Source organism: Callorhinus ursinus, unplaced genomic scaffold, assembly GCF_003265705.2.
Source record: "Callorhinus ursinus isolate GAN/ISIS: 27379988/994484 unplaced genomic scaffold, GSC_fseal_2.0 scaffold71, whole genome shotgun sequence".
Lineage (NCBI taxonomy): Eukaryota > Metazoa > Chordata > Mammalia > Carnivora > Otariidae > Callorhinus > Callorhinus ursinus.
In genome coordinates this window covers 975,422-998,498 of record NW_027397133.1, presented here as the reverse complement: position 1 = coordinate 998,498, position 23,077 = coordinate 975,422, and the positions used below count along the sequence as shown (strand labels likewise).

Here is a 23,077-nt window from a genome sequence, read left to right as displayed (position 1 = left end):
CTCCTGCAGACAGCCCGCCCCCCCCCCCCCCCACAGCTTCTGCAGCGGCTGGGCCTCCCGCCCCTTCCCTCCTTGCCCTCAGCTGTCTCCGCCCTTGTCCCCCCCCCACAATGAGGGACACTCACCCCGGTGACTCCGCTTCCGCTGGGCCTCTCCCTGGGCCCCAGGCCCCCCACTCCACATGCCTCCAGCGGGCCGGGGGGCTCTGCCTTCCCAGTTCTCCAGGGCTTCCTTTGAGGTCGTGCTGGGGGGGGGGCGCAGGGGTTTCTTGGGTCTCCCCGCGCCCCCCCCTCCTCGCCGGTCGCCCTTCCCACCCCGGGGAGGCCCGTCTAGGCCACTGCAGCCATCTCCCCGTCCCCTCCCTGCTGGCCTCCTCCTGTCTCCTACCCCCACCCCCACCTCTACCTCCACTCTCCCCCCACCGCCAGCCTCTTTTCTCTCCCCCCACTGCCCCGAGCCCCCTTCTCTCTGCCGGTCCCCCGGCCTTGTCCCTGTCCACCTCCTGGGCCCCAGGCCCCTCTTCAGGCTCCTCTCACTGTCTTGCCTCCCTCGGGACGACCAGGCCCCCTCTCTCCTTCTCCTCCATCTCCTCCTCACTCTGGCTCCATCCCCATCACCCTCTGGTAGGCTGGGGAGACCGTCTTGGTCAGATTCTCTGTCTGTCCGTCTGTCTTGGTCTCTCTCTTGGCCAGGCTCTGTCTGTCTCTTTCTCCGCGATTACAATTTCTAGTCACACGGCAGTGCAGAGCCAAGCTGTGCCTCAGCTCCCTCCCTCCCTCCCTCCTCCCTCCTTCTTTCTCTCCTTCTGAACGGGGAGGGCGCCTCTCCTCCCTCCTCCTCGCTCCCCCTTCCCTGCACTGGGAGGCCTCCCCCTCCCCTGCTAATCAAAGGCTCCGTTATCTAATTAACCCATTGGTTCTGGGCGGCAGGGGAAGGTCGGGGAAACGGGGGAGGAAGGTTGCTGGCTGGGCTGCCCTGGGAGGGGGGGTGTGTGGGCTGTGCCAAGCCTGGGCCTCGGGACTCAGGCCTCATGGCACAGACTTGCTGCATAACCAGGCTGGGCCACCGCTGACCCCACCCCCCACTGCTGCCCACAACCACCCCTCCTGCACCTGTCCCCCCAGCCCAAAGGGCTGACAACCTAGCACAGTCTCCCTGCGGGAGCCACCTCCAGGAGCTCCCCCAAGCCCCTCACCACACCACACAGCCCTTTACTCCTACCCTCATGGCTGATATACCAGCGAACCTGGGCCAACAACATCGTCACCCAGTCCTCGGCCAAGGGCCAGCCCCCATTCATGCCACAGAGAAACCCAGCCCTAGATGCAGCCCTCTCCCCTGGACCTCAGCCAGAGCCTGAGAACTGCCTCTCCATACACTTCTGCAAAATGGGCAAGGCAGCGCGTTCATTTGTTGGATTCGTCCGTCTGCCCATCTAGCCCACAGATATTTTCTGAGTCCCTACTACGTGCAGGCACTGGTGTAGATGCTGACAAAGGCTGCCTCCACACTCAAAACCCGGACATCCACAGGCCACAGGAGACAAATAGCTATAGCCGAGCACATGGATCAAGCGTCGGCCGGGCTGGGTTTGAATCCTGGGTCTGCTCTTTCCTGACTGTGTGACTTCAGGCCAGTGACTTCACTGTTCTGAGCTGCAGAAGATGCTGTGAAACAGGGGTAATAATAGTACTGGCCTCCTAGGGCTGTTGGGGGCCGACTAGCTAAATGCTCAGTAACCCATGCAGATCTGACCACTTTTCATCCCTCCCGCCCCGCAACTCTCCCTGAGATCAGAATCCTTCCTCACTGGTCTCCCACTTCCATCCTCCCCTGCCCTCCCTCCCAGTCTGTTCCCACAGGCAGCCAGAGGGGTTCTGTCAACATCCGAGGCAGACCCTGCCCCTCCCCTGCTCCACAGCCTCTCAGCTGGGCCAGTCTCACGAGGTACAAGGGCAAGGGACATCATCTCGGTTTACAGGCCCTCTCTCCGCAGGCTGGGCTACTTCTCTGACTTTAGCCCTTGCCTCCTCCCCTGCTCACTCACTGACCTCAGGCCACACTGGCCTCTTCACAGTTTCCAGAGCAGGCTGCAGACACTTCTGCCTCAGGGCCTTTGCTCTTGCTCTTTCCTCTGTCTGGATGCTAGAGGGTCCCCAGTGTGTGCCTGCCTTCTCTCAGGTCTCTGCTCAGATGTTACCTTCTCAATGAGGCCAACCTGACTGCCTCAAATCACACCGCACCCTGCCCGTCTCCAGAACCTTCTCTCCTTTACTTTCTGTATAACATCTGTCACCATCTGGCCTCTTACAAGCCCACACCCGAGGGTAAGCTCCCCAAGGGCAGGTGCTGCATCTGTTTTGTGCAGTTTGGTTCCCAGCATCTATGGTGGTGCCTGGCACATGATAGGTGCTCAGTAAACATTGGACAAAGGAATGAACGAGTAAGTTATCATTATTGTTCGTCTGTATTCCCCACAGACGAACCACGTTCCCTCATACAGTCACACAGAGACACACTCACCCACCCCTATCCCTCGCTCTGTGCACCCAGCCCAGGACACACTCCAACAGCTGCATGTCTCAAGCTCATACCTCAGACGTCCCTGATCCTGAGGTCCCCCTCTCATCCCAGGAGGCCTGCCCGGTGGAGGCAGCACATCCATATGCCACAAACGCAGCTGCCTTCGGCTTGATGCCTGTGCCCACGCCATGGTGCTACCTGGATGGCCAGGTCCCAGATACTATACACTAGAGTCCCAAAGAGCAGGTCCCCAGAGCAGCTCTTGTGCCCCACTGAACGTCGTGCCCTGAGGAGAGCTGCACCTAGGACACCACCTGTGTGAGCTACACTCCTGCATATTGCTGTGTGCCAAGGAGATGCCTGTCCCCAGCTGTCCCCAGATCCATCCCTCCAACAGATGGCAGGACTGCCGGCTAGGTACCAACTCCTTGAATAACACCACCACCATTATTGGTAACGTCCACCACGTACGTGGCATTGCCCAAACACCATTCTAGCTGTTGTACTTGCAATAACTGTAGTTCTCCCCTCAGCCCTCTGAGAGGGGCTGCTATTATCCCCATTTCACAGATAGGAAAGCGGAGGCACAGAGAGGCAAAGTCACTTGCCCAGCTAGCAAATGGCCTCTCCCTGGTCAGCCTCACCAGAGCAGAAAGGCCCCAGAAACCCCCAAGCTTGTCAGGACAGCAACCACAGTTCCCACAGAAGTCTCCTGGGGGCCATGTTGAACAATGGTCATCCTCCTGCCAGCCTTGCCTCATCGCCACGGCACAGGATGTGACAACGCTACCCTGCTCCACACCCTGCTGGCAGACGTCACGTGACCCGCCAGTGATTTCCCCTGCTTGCCACCTTGCATCCCTAATAGTGATGCGAAGTATTCACTGAGCACCCACGCTGTGCCCAGTGCCGTGCTGAGCACCGCCCACGCCTCCAGCCCCTGGCTTCTCCCCATGGCCTGTTCTCATGTCCGGTTTACAGAGGGAGAAGCAGATCCAGCGGGCTGAAGACACTGCTTGGTGGTCACGCAGCCTGTAGGGTGGGATGGCTGGGACTGGAAGCCAAGGCCCAGAACCTCTCCCCTGCGGCCCCCCCCCTCCCTGTGCCCTGGGAGAGGCCTCTTTGCTTGTTCTCCGCCCCTACCTGGTGCAAGGAATGAAGTAGAGCCGGAGATGCAAGAGGCCCCAAAGAGAGAAGAGGCGTGTAAGGCAGAAAGGGGCAGAGACATAGCGAGAGGAGGAACAAAGACAGAGGCTGGAGACCGATATACCACACACGACCGTGACCGTGCACGTGAGGGGGCAGGAGAGCACAGAAAGCCTGAGAGGGAACTGAGGACCACGGGAAGGCGTAACAGCCGAGGCCTCACCAGCTTCTCCATCCTCCCCAGCCCGAGCTCTGAGAGATCTCGGGCACTGTGCCTGAGAGGATTCAGGCAGATGGCAGATCGGAAACTCGGGGGCCCAGGGGAGGTGGGGTGAGGAGAAAAGGGAGGCAGGGAACATTCCTGTCAGGCATACTCATTTTTCTGGGGGAAGTTCAGAAGGTGAGAGAAAAGATAGGAAATTGACTGCCATCGCAGCAAGAGGGATGGAGGTTAGATCTAAAGAAGAACTTCCCGACTGTGAGGGACTGGGGCGGAAGTGGAGCCTGGAGCCTGGAGGGTGGAGAGACATCAAAGCCAGAGGGAGCTGAACACTTCTCGCTCTGGATGCCTGTCATGTTCGCGAGGCTGGGAGCTGTTAGGTTGGTGGGGGGAGGGTAGGGGCAGAGCAAGCGTCAGGGATGGATGAAACAACTTCACACGTGTGTTCCTCTGAGCCAGTCCCTGTCCTGAATACTTTTCAAATGAAAGCAACCCCAAAGCCCGGAGAATTGACAGTCCCCTAACTTTTGAGGTGGGGGAACCCTGGGAAAAGGGCTGCCCGGGCTCCTCGCAAGCTGCTGCTGAGGAAACAGGCCGGGGGCTCAGCTCTTGACGCGCCCCAGCCACCGCCGCCTGTGACTGGCCCGCAGAACCAGGCTTCACGGGCTATGACTTGCTGGGAGGGGGCGGGGTCTCCTCTCCCGTGGTCCCAACGCCCCACACTGAGGCACTGCCTTTCATACGCTCATTTCACAAATATTTACCGAATGGCCCTCACCTCCCACCCTCTCCCTGCTCCAGCCACGCTGGCCTCAGGAGGCTCCTTCCACCCCAGGCACATCCCCGACCTGGAGGTTTGGCCCTGCTTTGCACTCATCTACGCGGCTGCCTCCCCAAGAGTCTCGGTTCCAGGGCCGTCGAGAGGGTTTCTTGCCCCGCCGCCACCTCTTACATTCACACTTCCTCCGCTTCCCAGCGCTCGGGTGGCCAGAAGGTACCCTACAGACAGCGATTTGTTCTGTCTATTGTCTGCCTCCCGCCAGAAGGTGAGCTCCCCAGGCAGGAAGTTTGTCCGCCTTGTTCACTGCTGCGTCCCCAGTGCCTAGGACACGCGGGCCCCCGCAAAGCCTCAGTGGACACTTGCAGAAAGAAGAACGAGTGCGCGAGCGCCCCCTACCGTCAGGCCCCTGCCGCCACTGGGTAGGTGGGGCCAACGAGACCCGTGCTCCTCTGGAGGGAGTTAGTGGTCCAGAGACAAAGGGCTAAGTGGGACAGCACAGGGTGGGGTCCCCGGAACGTCTAGGAGAAGCACCGCCCCTGGCCAGTGGAGGGGAATCTGGAAGAGGTGATGTGAAAGCTGAACCTGAGGGACACCTGGGTGGCTCGGTCGTTAAGTGTCTGCCTTTGGCTCAGTTCAGGATCCCAGGGTCCTGGAATCAAGCCCCGCATCGGGCTCCCTGATCGGCGGGGAGCCTGCTTCTCTCTCTCCCACTCCCCCTGCTTGTGTTCCCTCGCTCGCTGTCTCTCTCTCTGTCAAATAAATACAATCTTAAAAAACAAAACAAAACAAACTGAACCTGAAGGATGAGCCAGGGGTGTGCTGGCGACCAAAGAACCCCGGGGAGTGCAAAGGTCTGGGGGCCAGAGAAGCAGGTGGGAATCAGGGAGCAGCTGCATGGAGCCCAGTTCATTCACAAAGACGAGAGGCAGGGGTGCGGGGGGGGGGGCGCCCGGTGTGGAGGCAGGGGAGGGGTGGGGTCCGCTAGGGCTTGGAAAGACCCCTCTGAGTGAACTGGGGGGAGGCTGAAGGCTGGGGAGGAGCTGGGCCAAGGATCCAGGGGAAGAGGTTGAGGCCATGGTTGGGGCTTTGGGGATGGAGAGGAGGGAGACAATGAAAAGATATAGCAAAATGGCAAAAGCGGCAGAACTTGGAGATGTAGGAGGTGAGGCAGAGGGAGGAGCCAAGTTCTCCTTAGAGATCTGGGGTCAGATTCTAAAAGCCAGGAGAGGAGAGAGGGCGGGAGAGGAGGCCGGGGGTGGTGGAAGAGAACAGACAGGTCCCTGGACACAGGACCCTCACCCCTAGCCTTTGCTGGTAGCCCGGCAGCCCAGATGTTCCCAGATGTTCCGGGAGCAGTGGTGGAGGGCCCCGGTCAGTCCCTGGGCTGTGAGGCCCTCAGTCTCTCTGCTCCTGTTTCCTCCTCTGTAACCCAGGCCGTCAGGGACACCCTGGGGCTGAGGGGCTGCGTGAAACTTCGGGGAGGGGGCCCAGGACAGGGTCTGGCACTTTGCAAGTGACGGGCAAGGGTGAGCTAGGACGCAAGGCCTGGCTGGTAAGTGGCTCCAGGCCTGTGTGGCTGCCAGCTTTCTGCTAGCAGCCTTGCTGTCGCTCCATTTCCTCCTCTGAGAAATGGGAATTAATAAGATACCACATGACAAAGGGTTGAGAGGGCGAGGGGCTAGGGGACACGGGAAGGCCTGACGGCAGCAGCTATCTGCCAGCCGGGATAGAACTGTTCCAGGATCTAATGCGTTGCTGTCCAGTGGCACTCTCTGGAAATGCTTTCTGCACTGGCCAATATGGTAGCCATGAGCATGTGTGGCTAGTGAGCACTTGCTGAGTGGTGAGCAACTGAGGAATTGAGTTAATTTAATTTAAATTAATCTAAATGTCAATGGCCACACATGGCTGCAGTGGTTACTGTACTGGACTGCTGGTGTGGCTGTCCCAGTGTGTCCGCTGGACCCCAGTCCTGCCTGGAACTGGTTCTGCCTGAGTCCCCCAAGCTTGGGCTCCTTCTGCTCCGATGCCCTGCCTAGCGACCTCACGGGGCTCTTACGGGGCTCTCCAGGAGCCAGAAGCAGATTTTACTGAGGGTGAGATGCTCTGCCTGTGTCATCCGAGGCCTCCGGGGGAGGAACTCCAGGAGCTCCACTTTACGGTCGGGCATACTGAGGCCTGGGAAATCCCTGCTGTACCCGTGAGCACCCAGACCTGGCAGGCTCCAGGTTGGAAGCTTGACCTCCCGGCCCCTATATTCTGTGCATACTCTGCGATTCTGTGTGGCTCTGGGATATGGGGGCTGTGTAACATTGCTGAATTGAATCTACTTGGGGCAGAGCTAGGGGCTGGCCTGGTGTGGGAGGTTTTCAAAATAGAGGTCACTGCCAAGGCTTTGGCAGGAGCGTGTGAGGTGAGTTGCAGGTGGGAGGGATGCGGTGTGAGCCAGCTTGACTGTGGCCTCCCTGGTTCCTTCTCCCCTTGCTGTCCCCTGGAAGGGCAATTTTGCAATTTGTCTTCTACCTCAGGATGTGCATAACTAACTTTAAAAAAGTTGGGAGGGAGGAGGTATACTACTAACAGTAATAAAAAGTTGAAAACCACTTGAACTGGAGTAGTGTCTCTCGGACAAGTGTCCAGATCACCTGGGATCTTGTTGAAGTGCAAATTCTGATGGGGGTAAGGGGGGACTGTCAGGGTGAGGCGGAGGGGTCTCCCATCCCCGGGTTGCTGGTCCTGGAGCATCCTGCACTCCATTTCAGGATGAATCATGAACTCTCCTCCTCCCTCCCCCCTGCTCTGAGGAAGAGTGTGCTCAAGGGTGGGCCAGACCCTGGTTAGAACCTCAACTGCCATAATTACCAGCCATATAGCCTGGGAAAGGGATATCACTTCTTGGGGCCTCAGTTTGCTCATCTGTGAAAGGGAAAATAGCTAATCTACCTCCAGGGGTGGTGAAGACTCAGTGGTCCGATATCTGTGATGGGTTGGGCGCAGTGCCTGGCACACAGAAAGCTCTCACTGAAATGATTCTCTAACTGTGAACCTCCTCCTCCACCTCCTCCGTGCCATCACACCATCACTCCAGGACGACGGAGAGCTGGAAAGAGTGCTGGTGTCCTGGGAACTCGGGTTCAAACTCTGACTCGCCACTTGCTCACTGTGGTCCCCCCATCCCTGCCAGGCTCTGTCTGTGAAGATAATGACACCCAGCTTGGTGGGAACTCATGGTGACATGTCCAGTGTCGGGCACTTAAATGACAGTGACATGAAAAGTTATTTATTCTCACTGGATCAGAAGAACAAATCTCTTTCTCATTCTGTGACTCAGTTTCCCCCTTCCCATATGTAAATCCAGCATTTCTGGCTGGATCATTTATCAGGGATTTGGGGGCCCACTGTCCTTCCCCCACCAGCTAGAAATGGATTGGATACCCTGTACCTAGCGAGGAAAGCCCCCTGTGAGAATCGGGGTGGGTAGGTCCTTTCCCCTGGGGGCATAAGGACAGAAACAAGACTAAGGGGCAGGGAGCCCCTAAGTTACAGGACTGCTAATGTCTCTTTTAAAGTTTAACCTTCTATGAGTCTACTGTTATTAACAATCTGATTATTGTTATTATTAGCAATCCTAATTTCTACTTGGAGGACTCGATGGACCCGCACGGTCCACTCTCTGGGTCTCAGCTGGGGGAAGCAATCCACAAGGGGTGAGGCCCATGCCTCAGTTTGCAGTCCCGGCTGAGCCGCTTCTGGCTGTTGACATTGGGCGAGGGGCCTCATCTCTCTGAGCCTCAGTTTCCCTGTAGGTCTAACTGGGGATGATGATTGTGCTTCCCTTGGAGCTCTACCATGAGGAGCAGATCCACACAGAATGCTAGCATAGAGCCTGGCTCGTGGTAAGCTCTCAACGGATGTTAGCTCTTATTATTATCTCGGGCCCTGTGTTTGAGGGTTCTAGGCAAGAGGAAGGCAGATTTCAGCATTTACTGCCTGGGATCTGCCCCCCGGGAGAGCTGGGGCTGGCACTGCTCTCTGACCTTTGTCTCAGTGTTTGAACAAGGGCTCCAAGGCCTAAGCTCAACTCCTTAGGCAGGAGGGTGGGTTGGGGGCTTCGGGGGTCAGAGCTGAGACAGGAAGCTGCTGGCCCAGCTCCGCCTCACTCCCTCTCTCCTCCCCTTCTGGGTCATAGACTGGACCCAGCATTCTTACTCCTCGCAGCCCTGTTGGGGACGCAATGGTCGTCCCCTGGGATGGACTCCTGCCTGACCCCCAACTGCAGGGTCCCTTACCAGCCTGTCTCCCGGGCCTCCATGCAGCCCCTCCGCCTCCACCTGCCATGACAACAGTTGCGCGTGTGGGTTTCCAGGCAACAAGGGGGCATTTTGCCACTGTTCTTACTCTTCTGCCACTCCCCTGTCTGGCAGAGCCACCCTGCTCTCAGGGACCTGGGAGGGAAGGGAAAGAAGGGGCTTCTGCCCAGTGAGGGTGGAGGGCTCCTAACCTCAGAGATGAGGAGGTTTCCTGCACACTACCAGAGAGGAAAGGAAAACTTGCTCCTTATACCCCGAAAGGGTGATGGTGGAGGAACTAATGCTGGGCCTGAGCCCGTAATGGCACCTGCACCCCGACCTGGAGGTAGGACCTAATGAAGCCCCTCTGAGAACAGAGCCCCAGGCTCATCACTACGCCCCGTCCTCTAAGACCTACACTTGGACCAGATGAACTTCCAAATATGCACCCGTACCCCAACACACAGGGAATCCTACCCCTGCCTAGGCGGCAATCCCACACTAGGGGACAAGTGTGGTCTGTGGCCCGCCCGGGGCTGTCTGCCAGCCCAGGACAGGCTGCAACATGGTGGCTTCATGCAACACTGAGTCTAGAACACTACAAGGGGCCGGTGGTTTCAGAGCTGACCCTGGCCGTGGAGAGCGTGTGTTTGTGTGCGTGTGTGTGTGTGCGTGTGTGTGTATGCCCTGCACCCTGGTAGTCTTGTGAGTTCCTGCTTTGGGGTGGCAGGGGCCAGGTTAGCCCAAGTAGGGCCCCGTTCCCAAGGGCCTCAGAGCTAGGGCAAAACTGCCAGGGAGGGGGATGGGGCAAGAGGGGCAGGCAGGCAAAGCCCCCGGCCGAGGGGCTCAGTTCTGGAGAGAAACCCAAAGCAGCAGCATGGAGAGAGGGACAGGGCAAAAAAAGAGCCACGGGGAAAGGAAGCGCCAGGACTGAAAACGCAGCTGCCTCGGAGCCAGGCAGGTAAGACGGACGGAGGAGAGTGGGGAGTGGTGGCCGGCAGGCACCTGAGCACGGCCCATGGCTGACCCAGGAGAATTTTTCAAAAGAAGGTGATAATGTGGATGTTTTGTGATGTAACTGGCATAGCACGTTGCATGAGCTTCAAGTGTACAACATAATGATTCGATATTTGTGAAATGATCACAAGAAGTCTAGTTAGCATTCATCACCACACAGAGTTACCATTGTTTTCCTTGTGATGAGAATGGATTTTTCTGTGAAATCGCTTTTTTTTTTTTGAAGTTGACCACACACGAAATACTTTGAAAGCACTGGGGGTGAAGAGCACTCCGGGCCCACGGGACAGCAGGGTAAGTGCTCAGGGAGGTGGGGAAGTGAGCGCAGGGACGAAGCAGCAGGAGGTGGGAGGACGGATGGGCTGGTGGAGGTGAGGGAGTGACACAGAGCCCAGACTGGAAACAGAGGTAGGTTTCACAGCAGGTGGGCCCCGAGAAAGAAAGAATGATGCATAAGTTCAAGGTGGGGCTGGCTAGGCGGGGGCAGGAAGGCACTGGGCTGCAGGGGGAGACGATGGGAGGTGGGCTTGATAGAGACAGGACGTCCCCATGACACCTTGTGACAGATGCCTGGCCAGAGGTGGGGAAGGGTGACAGACGGGGCGGATAGGGTGGAGAGAAGGCTGCCACCCCAGCAGGCAAATCAGATGAGCACAGGCGTGGGGGGGGAGGGGCAGAGGAGACAGAGCTGAGGACCGTGGCAGGAGCGTGGGGCCAGGGCACTGGAAGAAGCCCCGAAGAGTCCAGTGCCCTCCGCCTCCCAGCACCTCTGCCCGCACTTCCCAGAGATTGTCAGTGGCCCTCTGATACGGATGTCTTAATTCTGCCGAACTCTCCGACAGCGACGAGACCCCTGGGAGCCCTCTGACTCGGGGAGCATCCTCCCAGCTGCCTCTGGGTGGAATTTAGGGCGACTGTGGGGGTTCAGTGGGGCTGGACGTGCAGTCAGCACACGCCTGTACCCCTCGCACCGGGCTGGGGGGGAGGGTGGACGAATTTGTGTGCAAGTGCAGGTCTGCCACTGCATTAGCAGCATATGGGGCTGCATCCCCTGGGCTCCAAGGCCACCTCCGTGCTTCTCACTTTGCGTCTCTGTGCATGTGAGTTCATGAGGTGACCGTGTTTGAGGGCCTCCGACCAGCCAGCATGCTTCTCCGTGAGGTGCTGTCTTTGTCTCTCCCTCTGGGTCTCTGTGTACGAAAGACTGTGCACACGACTCCAGGCCCTTCTCCCGGCCTCTGGCTGACTCTGGTACCGCAGCCCTGTCTGTAACTGGGTCTGGGGCTGCCAGTGTGTGTGTGTGTGTGTGTGTGTGTGTGTGCGCGCGCGCACGCGCACGCGTGTGCGCGCATACCTCTGCCCACACATACCTCTGTGTCTTTCTCACACGCTCCCACCCTCTGCCTGTGGCTGATTTGGGTCCCCCACAGTTAGACACGGTGCCTCTAATCCCCCCTGCACCCCTGGTGGTGAAGTGTTCTCTGGCTCCTTCTTGCCAGCACCGTGGGCCCGTAGGCACCCTCCCTGAGTCTGTGGCTCCCTGTGTCTCTGCCTAGCCCTCTTGTTCTCCCTCTGTGTGTGTGGATGGTGTGTGTTCTCCTGTCTGACTCTCGCTTTCTTTCAGAAATTAAGTGAGTAACTCTGTGTATGTCTGGCTCCGTGGTGATGCACCCTAATTGTGTGTGTGTGTGTGTGTGTGTGTGTGTGTTTGGGAGTCTGGTCCCCTCTCTCACTCCAGCTGTGCCTCTATCTCTCAGGCTCCCACCCTTCCCTCGTCTGAGGGTCTGTCTCGCTGCCTTTCTGCTGCTTCATTCTTGGCCCCTCCTTTCTGACTGCCGTGTGGACAATCAGGTGGCCCCATTGGAGGAGACCCAGGGAAGAGCAGGAGGAAGGCGGGAAGGGGCAGAGGAGGCTGTGAGATGCAGGTTAGAAGGAGCTAGGAGACAGGAGATGCTACAGGAAGAGGGAGGGGCCCATCCTGGCCGTGGTCCTGGGGAGTGGGGAGTTTTTAGGGGGGAGAGGATGCTGCTGGCTGCCTGGACCAGGAGGGAAGCGACTCCGGCTACTCCCAGCTGCCGCTGGAGCCCGAGTTCCTGTCTGGCGGCTGCGCGGCCCGGACTAGGGATGTGAGGCGCATAGCAATGGGGCGCTGCGGAGGCTCGACTGCAGCTCCCAGCTGGGGAGGGGGGTGGGGAGGGGGCTGTGGGGCAGCCCTGAGGCTCCCTTGCCCCTCCCCCTTCCCAGCTGGGCTCTCCCCTGGGGATTTCCCCACCCTGAGAAAGTGTCGTGGAGCCGGGCAGGGAGAAGGAGAGGGTGCTCCAGAAGAGCAGCAGAGGTGGGGGTGGGGAGAGAAGGGTCAAGAGGGGAGTGGCAGAAAGAAAGGGATGGGGGGTGGGCGAGGGGGCATCATGGGCATGGAGATTCAGACCCTGGAGAGAGACTGTCTGGGCTCCTGGCGGGAGAGAAGGGAGGAGCCCATGCAAGTGGGGGCTTGCAAACTTGGGTGGAACCCTGGAGAGAGCCTGGGCGTCAGGCTCCCGGACTGATGAGTTGGAAGGAGGCATGGTTTCAGAGAGGAGGGCCCTAGGACTGGGGGGTCTGGGGTTGGGGGATTCCACGGGCTAGGGAGACAGGGAGACAGGAACAGGGGCTCTCAGTGAGGAAAGGTCATAAAAGGCGATCCCAGACACAGATGGGTTTGTGAGAGAGATGCTGGTGGTAGTGCTAGGGAGAGCCCCCCCCCAACCCCAAGGATCCTAAGCAGAGAGGGAAGAAGACAAGGCGTCCTGAGAAGAACAGAGTAGGAAGTGGGGCTAGAGGAGAGAGGGGCTAAAGTGGGGGTCTCCTGGAGAGGTCAAGGGAAGGGATATCTGGGGGGAGAGAGTCAGAGATGGGGGTGAGAGGACTCTGGAGGGAAGGTGAGGTGCAGTTAGAAGGTCTTAGAAGAGCAGGTGTGAGAGTGGAAAGCCAGAAAATGGGGGGAGGGAGGTCCCCAAGAGGAGAGGGTTAAGGACGGTGTGAGGGAGGGAGGTAGTGGTTCCGTGGAGACACATGCCCAAGGATAGGAGGCCTCCGAAGCAGAATGGGGTCAAGGAAGGGGGTCTTGGGAAGAGGGAGGGACAGGGGTTTCGCTGCCCACCGGCAGGGGTTGGGGGACCCCAGAGAGAGAAGGGCTGAAGATTGGGGAGGGGGTAGTCTCGCTCCCCAGTCACCCCCTCCGTCTTTCCCATTCTCACTTCCCAAACTCCCCGGTTCTCCCTGGTTGCCAAGGCAACCGCTCCTGCCAGGCGCGGTCACCAAGGAAACCCCGTGCCCGCCTCTCCCCCTTACCCATCACTGGCGTGCCCCCCCACCCCAAGCAGCAGCGGTGTGGAGGGTGGGAGGGGCAATGGTGGGGGAAGAACTCGGGATCCCACCCCAGAAAGGGGGCCCACATCTACACCCGGCGAGCCCCCCCCCACCCTAAGCCTACATCTTCAACCCCACAGCTGGATACGCGTAGCGACTGCCCGACGTACACCACGGCCCCCCCGCCCGTCCCCAAGGCAGCGGCGACCCCCCAACACAGAATTCGCCAGGCCGGGAGAACCCCCACCCGACTGCCTCCCCCACCCGCTTTGGTTCTCCATCAGGCCCCGCCCACTGTCCTCTGCCGCCGACCCCCCCCATCCCGGAGGAGGCCTTAGACCACGGTCCCCTAATTAAGAGAATGCCCCCTACCCACCCTCCGCGGTTCCGCCTCCCGCCCCCACCCGGCGCCCCTCCGCGGCTACTCACAGCGAGGAAAGGGGCTCCTTCTGGGGGGCAGCATGCCCGGCCCGCGGGGGGAGGACCCCCCCCAATGAGGCACAGGGATTTGGGGTGCGAGGCCCGCTGCGGGGAGGCGCGGGGGGCGGGGCTGCGGCCGGGCCTGGGTCTCTTGAGTTCTCCCCCCTCCCCGGCTCCTGGATGGGGAGGGGGCTTCCGCAGCGGCAGCGGTGGGGTTCGGGGGGGCCGCTCTGCCTCCTCGCTCGCCCGCCCGCCTGCCGCCCGGCCCGGCGCCCTCGCCCGCCGGCCCGCCGCCCGCCTTCCTTCTTGCCTTCCTTTCTTTCCTTCTTTCTTTCCTTGCTTCCTTCCTTCCAGCCTTCCTTCCTTCCTTCCTCCCTCCTCGGGCCGCCGGCGCCGCTCTCCCCCCACCCCACCCCCCCAGGCCCCGGCCCCGGCCCCGGCCCCCGCCTCGGACGGTGCGGCAGCGACCGCGAGCAGCCGAGAGCGGCGGAGACGGGAGCGGAATACTGATGATGGAGGGGGAGCGGGAGGGAGGGGAGGGAGGGAGCGGGGGGGGGGAGAGGCTGCCCGGGAAGGAAAGGAGGGGGGAGAGGAGAGAGGGGAGGGTGGGCAGAGAGGAGGAGAGGGAGAGGGAGAGGGAGAGGGAGAGGGAGAGGGGGAAGAGAGGGGAGGGAGAAGAAAAGCAGAGGAGGGGTAAGGGAGAGAAAGGGGAGGGACGAGAGGGTGGAGGGGGGAAGGGTGGAGGGGTGGAAGAAACAGGGAGGAAGGAAAAGGGAAGGAAGGGACAAGAGGGAAGGAGAAGAGAAGGAAGGAAATGGACAGAGGCAGGGAGAGAGGGGAGGTAAGAGGGAAGGGAAGGAGGAGGAGGAGTGGAGGGGAGATGGGGAGAGGGGAGGGGGTCCGCTGTCCCGGACTGAGGGCAAGCAAGGCAGGAGAGACTCCTAGTACACCTTTGGTAAACGTTTGCAGACTGAATGCGGAAGGGGAGGGAGAGGGAGATGGTACAGGGGAAGAGGGGCCAGGCAGGAGAGGAGGGAAGAGGCCCCCCGAGGGAAGTGGCGAGGGGACAGGGACAGGAAAAGGCCCAGGAGCAGGGGAGAGGGGCAAGGAAGGAGGAGCCCCTTGGGGGACCAGGTAGGGAGGGGGGTTAGGTGCTATCTGTTAGAGCCAAGAGCCAAGGGGAAGCTGGCAGGTTGGGGGAAGAGGGCGGGGAGGAACTGAGCTACACGGAAGATGGAGGAAGACCCACGGCGGGGTAGGGGAGAGGAAAGACCCAGGGCCAGGGAGGCAGAAGACTGGGAGCTGAGGTAGGGGGAGCCCGAGGAGGGACATGCAGGGCGTGCCTTGAACCCCACTGTGTGCCTCCTTCATCCCCCCACCCCCAACCCCAGCACCAAGAGAGAAGGACCGTCACATCCTTTCTATACAAGGACCCTGGGCTCTCAGAGGATCAAGGGCAGGATCCAAATCCGGAGTCCTGGGCTCTGGAAAGGGTATTTTGAAGGAGCTAGAGAAGCAGTCGGGGACCCAGGCCTGGAGCCCCTCCCTGGCCCAGACCCATCAGGTGGAGGCTCCTGGAAGGGGGCAGAGAACAGAGCCCCACAGCCTCCCCACCCGCATTCTCTCACCTCCCCCAGGTGTTGGCAGTGGTGCTGGGGATGCATTTAGAGCTGCGAAGTGACACTGCATCTTGGGTTGGGGGGGGGGACTAGGGAGGATGCAGAGGCCCAGAGGTCACCCTGCCTTCTCTCTGCCCCGTCAACTCCCCCTTGTCCACTCCCCTCAAAGACTAGAAATTAGGGGTAAAGAAACCTAGAAGGGGGCTGAAAGGAGGAAGCCCCTCCAGGACACTGAATTTCCTTCTAGGTTCTGAAATTAGGGCAGAAATCTCACCTCTTCCTTGCCCCCCTCCCCCACCAAGAAGTCCGGCTACTAACTTGGGACTTAGGGGAGAGAGAGAGAAAAGGTAACAATTCCTTTCCTCAGTCCCAGAGTCCCAGAGAGACCACTTCCTTCTCTTTGTCCTTCTTCTGAGAGCCCCAGGGAGGGGAAAGTGTGGCCCCTCCAACGCCATGGGCAGAAATGGGGCACAGTGGGGGCTGGTCTGGGGAAGGAAGGGGCTGGGAGGTGGGGAAGGAAAGTGCCCCAGACAGACAGGTGTAATGAGCCAGAGCCGGAGACAGACCTGGAGTTCAGGAGTGACAAGTGAGGTCACATTTGGATACAGAGAAGCAGCGGTGGGGGTGGGGGATGGTTAACCCGAGGATGTGAGAGCTACAGAGAGGGGAAGCCAAGAGAAGAGAGACAGGCGAGGGCCACAGAGCAACAGGTGGGTTGTGAAGCTTTGGGTTCCCACCTGGGTTCTGCTCAAGTCTGGTTTAGGAGACTGGAGGAGTGAATGTGTGTGCACCCCAAAGTACAGCACAGCACAGGCCCAAGGTCACTGGTAACACTGGTAACACGGCAGTAATAACGGCAGCCAGCGTGTTCGGCAGGCATACTACTACTACTGCGGTCAGATGCTGAGCTGAGCACTTCATGAACATCTTGTTGGCTCCTTACAACTACCCTGAACTTGACTCCTAGGGATGTGGGCCCTGGTGGACACAGGCTATGTCAGCATTAACTCTTTAATTACTAGAGGGTCCCTGGGAGAGGCCAGTGTGAGGAAGCAGGGAAGAATTTCAATGTCTTACCCACCCAGGAGCTTCCGGGCCACAGTCTGAAGCTTTGCCTGTAGGGAATGACTACCCCTGTGTGACCGAAGGAGAAATGGGTTGCATGGAGCACCCCATGTTCACTGAGGAATGGCTCAGTACCTGGCACCTGTCAGGGCCCAGCGAATTGGCTGGAGAACAGGACCGAGCACGGTCCCAGTGCTTATGGGGCTCAACTTCCAGGAGGGAGGTAACCCAAGGACCTATTTCAGATAAATAAAAGGGGGTACTAGGGAGGAGAGGGGCTGGTCGGACGTCGGGAGGACAGATTTGAGATGGTCAAGGGAGGCCTCCTGGAGGAAGCGGCTTTTGAGCCAAGACCTACATGACCAGAAAGAGGCAGCTATGAGGGTACACAGAGAAGCCCCCCACCCCACAGAAGGCATGTGGGGAGCTGAGGCCCTGGGAGGACAGCAAGCTTGGGCTGTTTGAGAAAGAAAACCGGTGTGGCAGAAGACGGGGAGAGACAGGGAGAGTGGAGGACGAGGGTGGCGGAGCGCCGGGCTTGGCTCACACACAATACAAACCTGGACAACACACCCCTGGGCCCCGAACTTTTACCTAAAGCTTAACTCAGGTGGCAGTCCTGAGTAACCTAAACGCTGACCTGCATTTTTCTTTCATGTTTTCAACACTGACTGGGGCCTATGATGCACCAGAAACCATATTACCTAAGAAGGGGTGGCAGTGACCTGGGAACCCCTGTAACAGTGGAGACTCAAAGATATGTTTACTATTTCAGAAAACTAAATATAAATTGCATATGTCCTTTGGGATGGCATTTCAGAGGTTAACCCAAACATCAAATTTCTCTGCTTCAGGCTTTTAAGAAAAATACTTTTTTTTTTTTTTAAAGACAAAATTTGCTAGAGGCACCTGGGTGGCTTAGTCAGTTAAGCGTCTGCCTTTGACTCAGGTCTTGATCCCAGCGTCCTAGGATCGAGTTCTGTCCCTCGTCAGGCTGCCTGCTCCTGCTGGAGTGGGGAGTCTGCTTCTTCCTCTCTGCCTCTCCCCCCCCCCACCTTGTACTCTCTCTCTCACTCTCTCTCTGTCCAAATAAATAAATAACATCTTAAACATTTTTTTCTAATCCACTCAGTGTTAACTGCTTGTCTCACCCTGATCAGAAGTTGTGATGGGTAGTTAGGTATACCTTTGATAAAATATGGGCAAAGGAAATGTCCCTTCAATGTATTTTGGTTTGCTCAGAAAACTCTTTCAAAGTGGGATCCATGGGGGACAGAGGTATCACCCCCATTCCACCCAGTGTTCATGTATTCTGTCCAATATACTACACTGGGCAACTGCCATGGACCTTCACCTCTGCTGGTAAATCATGATCATCACCAAACGTGGAGAGTTCTAGAAGGGAGAAACGTCATAGTGGGTGCTAAGCGAGGCCCTAGGCCTTACCCCCAATTCTGCGCTTCGCTATATCTCCAACTCAAACCCTAACCTTATTCCTTTTTTTTTTTTTAAAGATTTTATTTATTTATTTGACAGGGAGAAACACAGCGAGAGAGGGAACACAAGCAGGGGGAGTGGGAGAGGAAGAAGCAGGCTTCCCGCAGAGCAGGGAGCCCGACGCGGGGCTCGATCCCAGGACCCTGGGATCATGACCTGAGCCGAAGGCAGACGCTTAACGACTGAGTCACCCAGGCGCCCCCCTAACCTTAATTCTTAGGAGAGATGGTGACCACCGGAAGATGAACACAGGGTTGGATGCTCAACTTTTACAGCAGAGGAACATCCTGTTGCCTGCTTGTCAGACCGTATTTCCCAAAGACACCTGTCCCTCTCCCCACACGCTCTGATACTCCTCTGCGTGCCACCCCTTGGACCGGGAGGGCTTTTGTGACTTTTTTGGCCAATGAAGTATGGCAGCAGTAATCCATGTGACTTCCAAGACTAGGTCATAAAAGAGATGAAGCTTCTGCTTTATGCAGGAATATTCACTCTTGAGCCTTTGGTGGCTATATAAGCTAATGGCCTACCCTGAGGCTGCCATGCCAGGAAGAAGCTTAGACTGAGCTGTGCAGAGAAGCCACAGAGAGAGGCCTGACACTACCCGAGCAGGGACCGATGCCTGGCCAACACACAGCTGCTTTAGCTCTCCTGTCACTGTGCTCGCCATGGTCTCACTATGTCCACCTTAGAGATCCAGAGCCAGAACTGCCCAGAGGAGTCCTTCCCAAATTCTTGACTCACAGAGACCTTAAGACATAATAGAATGATTTTGTTGTTTTAAGCCACTATATTTTTTAAGATTTATTTATTCATTTATTTGAGAGAGAGAGCGAGAGAGTGAGCACACAAGCACAGAGGGAGAAGGAGAAGCTGACTCCCCACTGAGCCCAGAGCCTGATGCGCCCCAAGCCACTAAGTATTAAGAGTCATTTGTGGGACACCTGGGTGGCTCAGTCGGTTAAGCATCTGCCTTCAGCTTGGGGCATGATCCTGGAGTCCTGGGATCAAGCCCCACATTGGGATCCTTGTTCGGTGGGGAGCCTGCTTCTCCCTCTCCCTCTGCCTGCCGTTCCCCCTGCTTGTGCTCAATCTCTCTCTCTATTAAATAAATAAATAAATAAATAAATAAATAAATAAATAAATAAAATCTTTTAATTAAAAAAAAGAGAGTGATTTATTATATAGCAATAGATAATTACAACAGTCAGCGACATGGACCACTAGCACCATAGTTCTTTCCCAGACAGGGCAGTCTCAAACCATCTGCTTCACCAGTGGTTGAAAGTTTATCTGAAATAAGCATGTATCCCTCTCTGGTCTTAGTTTCTAGATATTATTCCCCCACAAAGAGCCAGACTCCTTGGAAAAGCAACTACTTCCAGGTTTGGGGGAGGGCAAGTACAAAGTAAGCCTGGGACATCTCTTGCACCAAAAAGACAATGAAGTGCTCCAAGTCTAATGGGATCACATTAAAAGGACACAGGAGCCAGCCTGAAGGGGTTCTACTGGCAAAAGTTGGGACAAATCGAGCACCAAAAGGAATGACTATGACAGTAACATGTTTTGTGTATGTCACACACATATCTATCATATATAGATTTGGCAGGTATGATGATCTATACCCATGACAGAATGGTAAGCACTAGTTTGGAGCCCCAGATTCATTCCTGCAAGGATCATTAGAATATTCACATGTTGCTAAAGTCTCACCCTACAGATTACTCATACCTTTCTAATGGAGAAAAATAGTGGTCGGCACCTTCACAAAGCTATGAAAGCATCATTAATTGTGGGACAACCTGGCCTATGTGTCTCCTGAAGTAATGCAAAATGAAGAACAGCATCATTTATGAAGCCTCCTCGCCAAGAATGTTTAAATTGAATGTAATCAAGCCTCAAGAGCCCTGGTTCCCAAACTGTATGCTGAGGCACCCTGGGGGAACTGCAGCAAATTCACGGTAGTGCTGTGCTGGTAAATGATTAACAACCAGTTCACTGGGAAAAAAAGCAGTCACTGAACACTGTGACATCAACATTCAGTTGAAAAGAGATGCGCTGTGCCTTCTTCTTTCTTGGAAAGCCAGTACTGGCTGCCTCCTGGTTATAGGATATTTAGAGTTTTCAAGTGAAACAGTGGTACTTGATATCTATTAGACACCACCTGCCCTACTAACCCTGAGGTGGTTCACAGTTTCAGCATTAGATTTGCGCTACATTTTTTGGACGATAGGTCTGTGTGAAGCTGGGTTTTTGATAGTTCTGTCATTAAAAGCAAACACTGCCCTGAAAAACCTTCGGGAACAGTATATAAAGGTGGTGGTGACCAGAGTGATCCTGAAGTTTGAGACGATGTATATTGCCATCCCGTTAGTAAGTAATTAGTGTTGTTTAAGAATGAAATACAATATTTTCCTTTCAACTTATGTGCACTACTTTTTCAACTGGTGGTAAGTTGTGAGGACATAAATACTTCTTAAGTCGTATGTGTATAACTACTTAATAAACGGGAGTTTTAGCTAGGTATTTCTTTTGAGCCTATGTGCACTGTGAAAGATTACTGAGACACTAAGGCCCTGAAAATGTTCAGGAACTTCTACTCCAGACCGAATTTCCATCTTATAGAAAATAGGATAGAGGAACAAGCTAAAAGACACCATGGAGAAACAATGAGAAACAAATTGGGCATTTATAAAATAAGCAGCCCAGTCTCTTCAAAAAGTCAATATCATGGAGGAGATAGACCAGGTTGGAGTAGTTGCTCGAGATTAAAAGAGATTAAAGAGATATAACAACCAAATGCAATGTATGAAACTTGCTTGAGTCCTGATTTGAAACATTTTTTTTATAAGCCCTAAAAGTCTCTGGGCAGCTGGAAACATGTGAATTTGGTCTTGATCTTAGAAACATTAAGGAATTAATGTTAATTTTCTTATGTGTGATAATATGATATTATGATTATGTAGGAGTCTATTCCTATTCTTAGAAGGTTCATGCTGAGTATTTATGTCTGCAACTTACTTTCAGGTAATTCAGCATTTGAAATGTGAATAATTATTGAGTCTAAATGATGGGTAGATAGATGTTCGATATTTTTTTCAATTTTTCTGTATGTTTGTCATTTTTCATAAAAAACTTGGTGGTGATTCGGCTGAGAGAGTAACACTTAGGGCGACTGCCACTGCAACGAACTCCTCCCCCTCCTGCATAAACAATTACTCCCTCTTTGTATCAGCACTTAAGATTGCCCTAGCATCTCTCATCTAAAGAAATAATAATTCTTCAAATCCCCTCCTTTGACACCACATTTCTCTGCAGTGCACCCTATTCTTTGTCCTTTTCAGCAAAACTTCTAAAACAGTTGGGAAGATTGTCTCCACTTCTTCATATCCTTTTCTCTCTTCAATTGCCAGCTGGGATTCTGCTCCCCGCTCCACTAAACTGTCCTTGTCTAGGTCACCGAGACCTCCATGTTGCAAAGCCAGGGGCCGCTCCCCCATCTCTACCCCACTTATCCACTTAGCAGCACTTGATACAGTACCTCCTTGAAACCATGTCTTCTCTTGGCTTTAGTGACTCCAAACCCTCCTCAATTTCCTCCTCCCTCACCAGACTCCTTTGTTGGCTTCTCTAGCTTCGCCTGGCTTCTCAGGGTGGGAGGGGAGCCGTGGGGGCCAAGCCTTCTCTGGTGCTCTGCTCTCTCTCCCTAGGTGAACTCACCCAGTTCCACAGCTTTAAACCCCCGAGTCAGCTGATGAATGTGGGTCTCCAGCCCTAACCTCTGCACTGAGCTCTCCCTCCCTGCATGCACACAAAGGGCGACTTGACATCTCCACTTCTCAAATGCAACATGTCCAAAACAGAGCTCTAGACTTCCACCCCCCTCACACACACTTGTTTTGCTTCCAGTCTTCTTTATCTCAGCAAATTGTACCACCTTCCATTTAGTTGAGGAAAGAAAGTAGAAGTTGTTCTCAATGGTGCTCTTTCCTCACCCTCATCCCACCCATCATCCAGTCTTGTGGCTCTACTTCCAAAATATATTGCACACAGTCCCTTCTTTCCATCTCTTCTGCCTCCACAATAGCAACAGTCCCCATCCTCTCTCCCATGGCCAGCTAAAGGCCTCCTCACTGGCCTTACTGCCCCTCCTGCCTCCCTACAATCCATTCTCCACACAGTAGCCAGAGTGATCTTGTTAAAATGTAAATCAGATCATATTATCCCTCAACTTAAGACATTCTGAGGACTTCCCACCCTACTTCAAGTTAAATCTGCACTCCTGAATGTGGCCTCTAGGGCCCTGTATGGTCTGAGCCCTGATAGCACTCCACCACATCTCCTACCACTCTGCTCTTCATTCGCTACACTCCAGCTTCTTCCACTAACGTGGGCTCATTTCTACCTCAGGGCCTTTGCACCAGCTACCCTCTGCCTTCAACACTCTTCTCCCAGATCTTCACATGGCTGGCTCCTTCTGATTTTCAGGTCTCAGTTCAAATATCACCTCCTCAAAGAGACCTCCTTTGTCCAACTTATTTAAAGGAACCTTCCTACCCACTCCTAGCCACTCTTTATAAGACGACTCTGTTCTGTTTTCTTTATGGCATTTATTCATAAGTGAAATTTTCTTATTTGTTTGTTTACCTACTATTCACTGTTTTTCCTCTCTAGACGGCAAACTCCTTGAAAACAGACACCTGGTCTATTCTCAGTGATTACTAAATCCCCAGTGTATAGAAAGTGTCAGAAAAATTGAGTATTTTCATTAAATTTGTTGAATACAATAATCCATCTAATCTTCTTTGTACTTCAGATGTTCTTCTTGAAACAAAACCACCCCTCAGCATAACAAAACACTACCTGTGTTTGCTGCTCCTACTGTGCATCAGACAGACGCCCGAGTTATCGGTAACCCCTCCCAACAATCCCATTAGGAAGGGGCTCTTATTCTCCCTATTTTACAGAAAAGACTCAAATTCGAAGAGGCAAGTACTTATACAAGACCACACGGGGAGGAAGTTTAGATTGGATTCCAAACCTGCTCTACTTGACTCCAAAGCCCATGCTCTTTCTACTCTGCCATACTGTTTGGGACATAGTTGAATCACAATTTATTTTCATTACAGTACATTGGGAACTCCTGCTTAGG

General features: G+C 55.4%; 1 protein-coding gene across 7 annotated transcripts in view; it reads right to left on the bottom strand.

Moving 5' to 3' along the window:
• The window catches only part of LRRC4B (leucine rich repeat containing 4B), a 58,007-nt gene that overhangs the window by 22,728 nt on the left and 12,202 nt on the right, over positions 1 to 23,077 (bottom strand). The window contains exons 1-2 of one of the 7 annotated variants that reach the window (XM_073886420.1): positions 13,754 to 14,352; positions 126 to 244 (exon numbers count right to left, since the gene is read on the bottom strand). The exons of 2 other annotated variants lie outside the window; for them this stretch is intronic. The gene's annotated coding sequence lies outside the window, so the exon portion shown is untranslated. Of the gene's footprint in view, positions 1 to 125; positions 245 to 536; positions 767 to 13,753; positions 14,354 to 23,077 lie in introns of those variants that run through there. 4 more of the 7 variants (XM_073886419.1, XM_073886421.1, XM_025850048.2 and 1 more) reach the window with 4 other exon arrangements.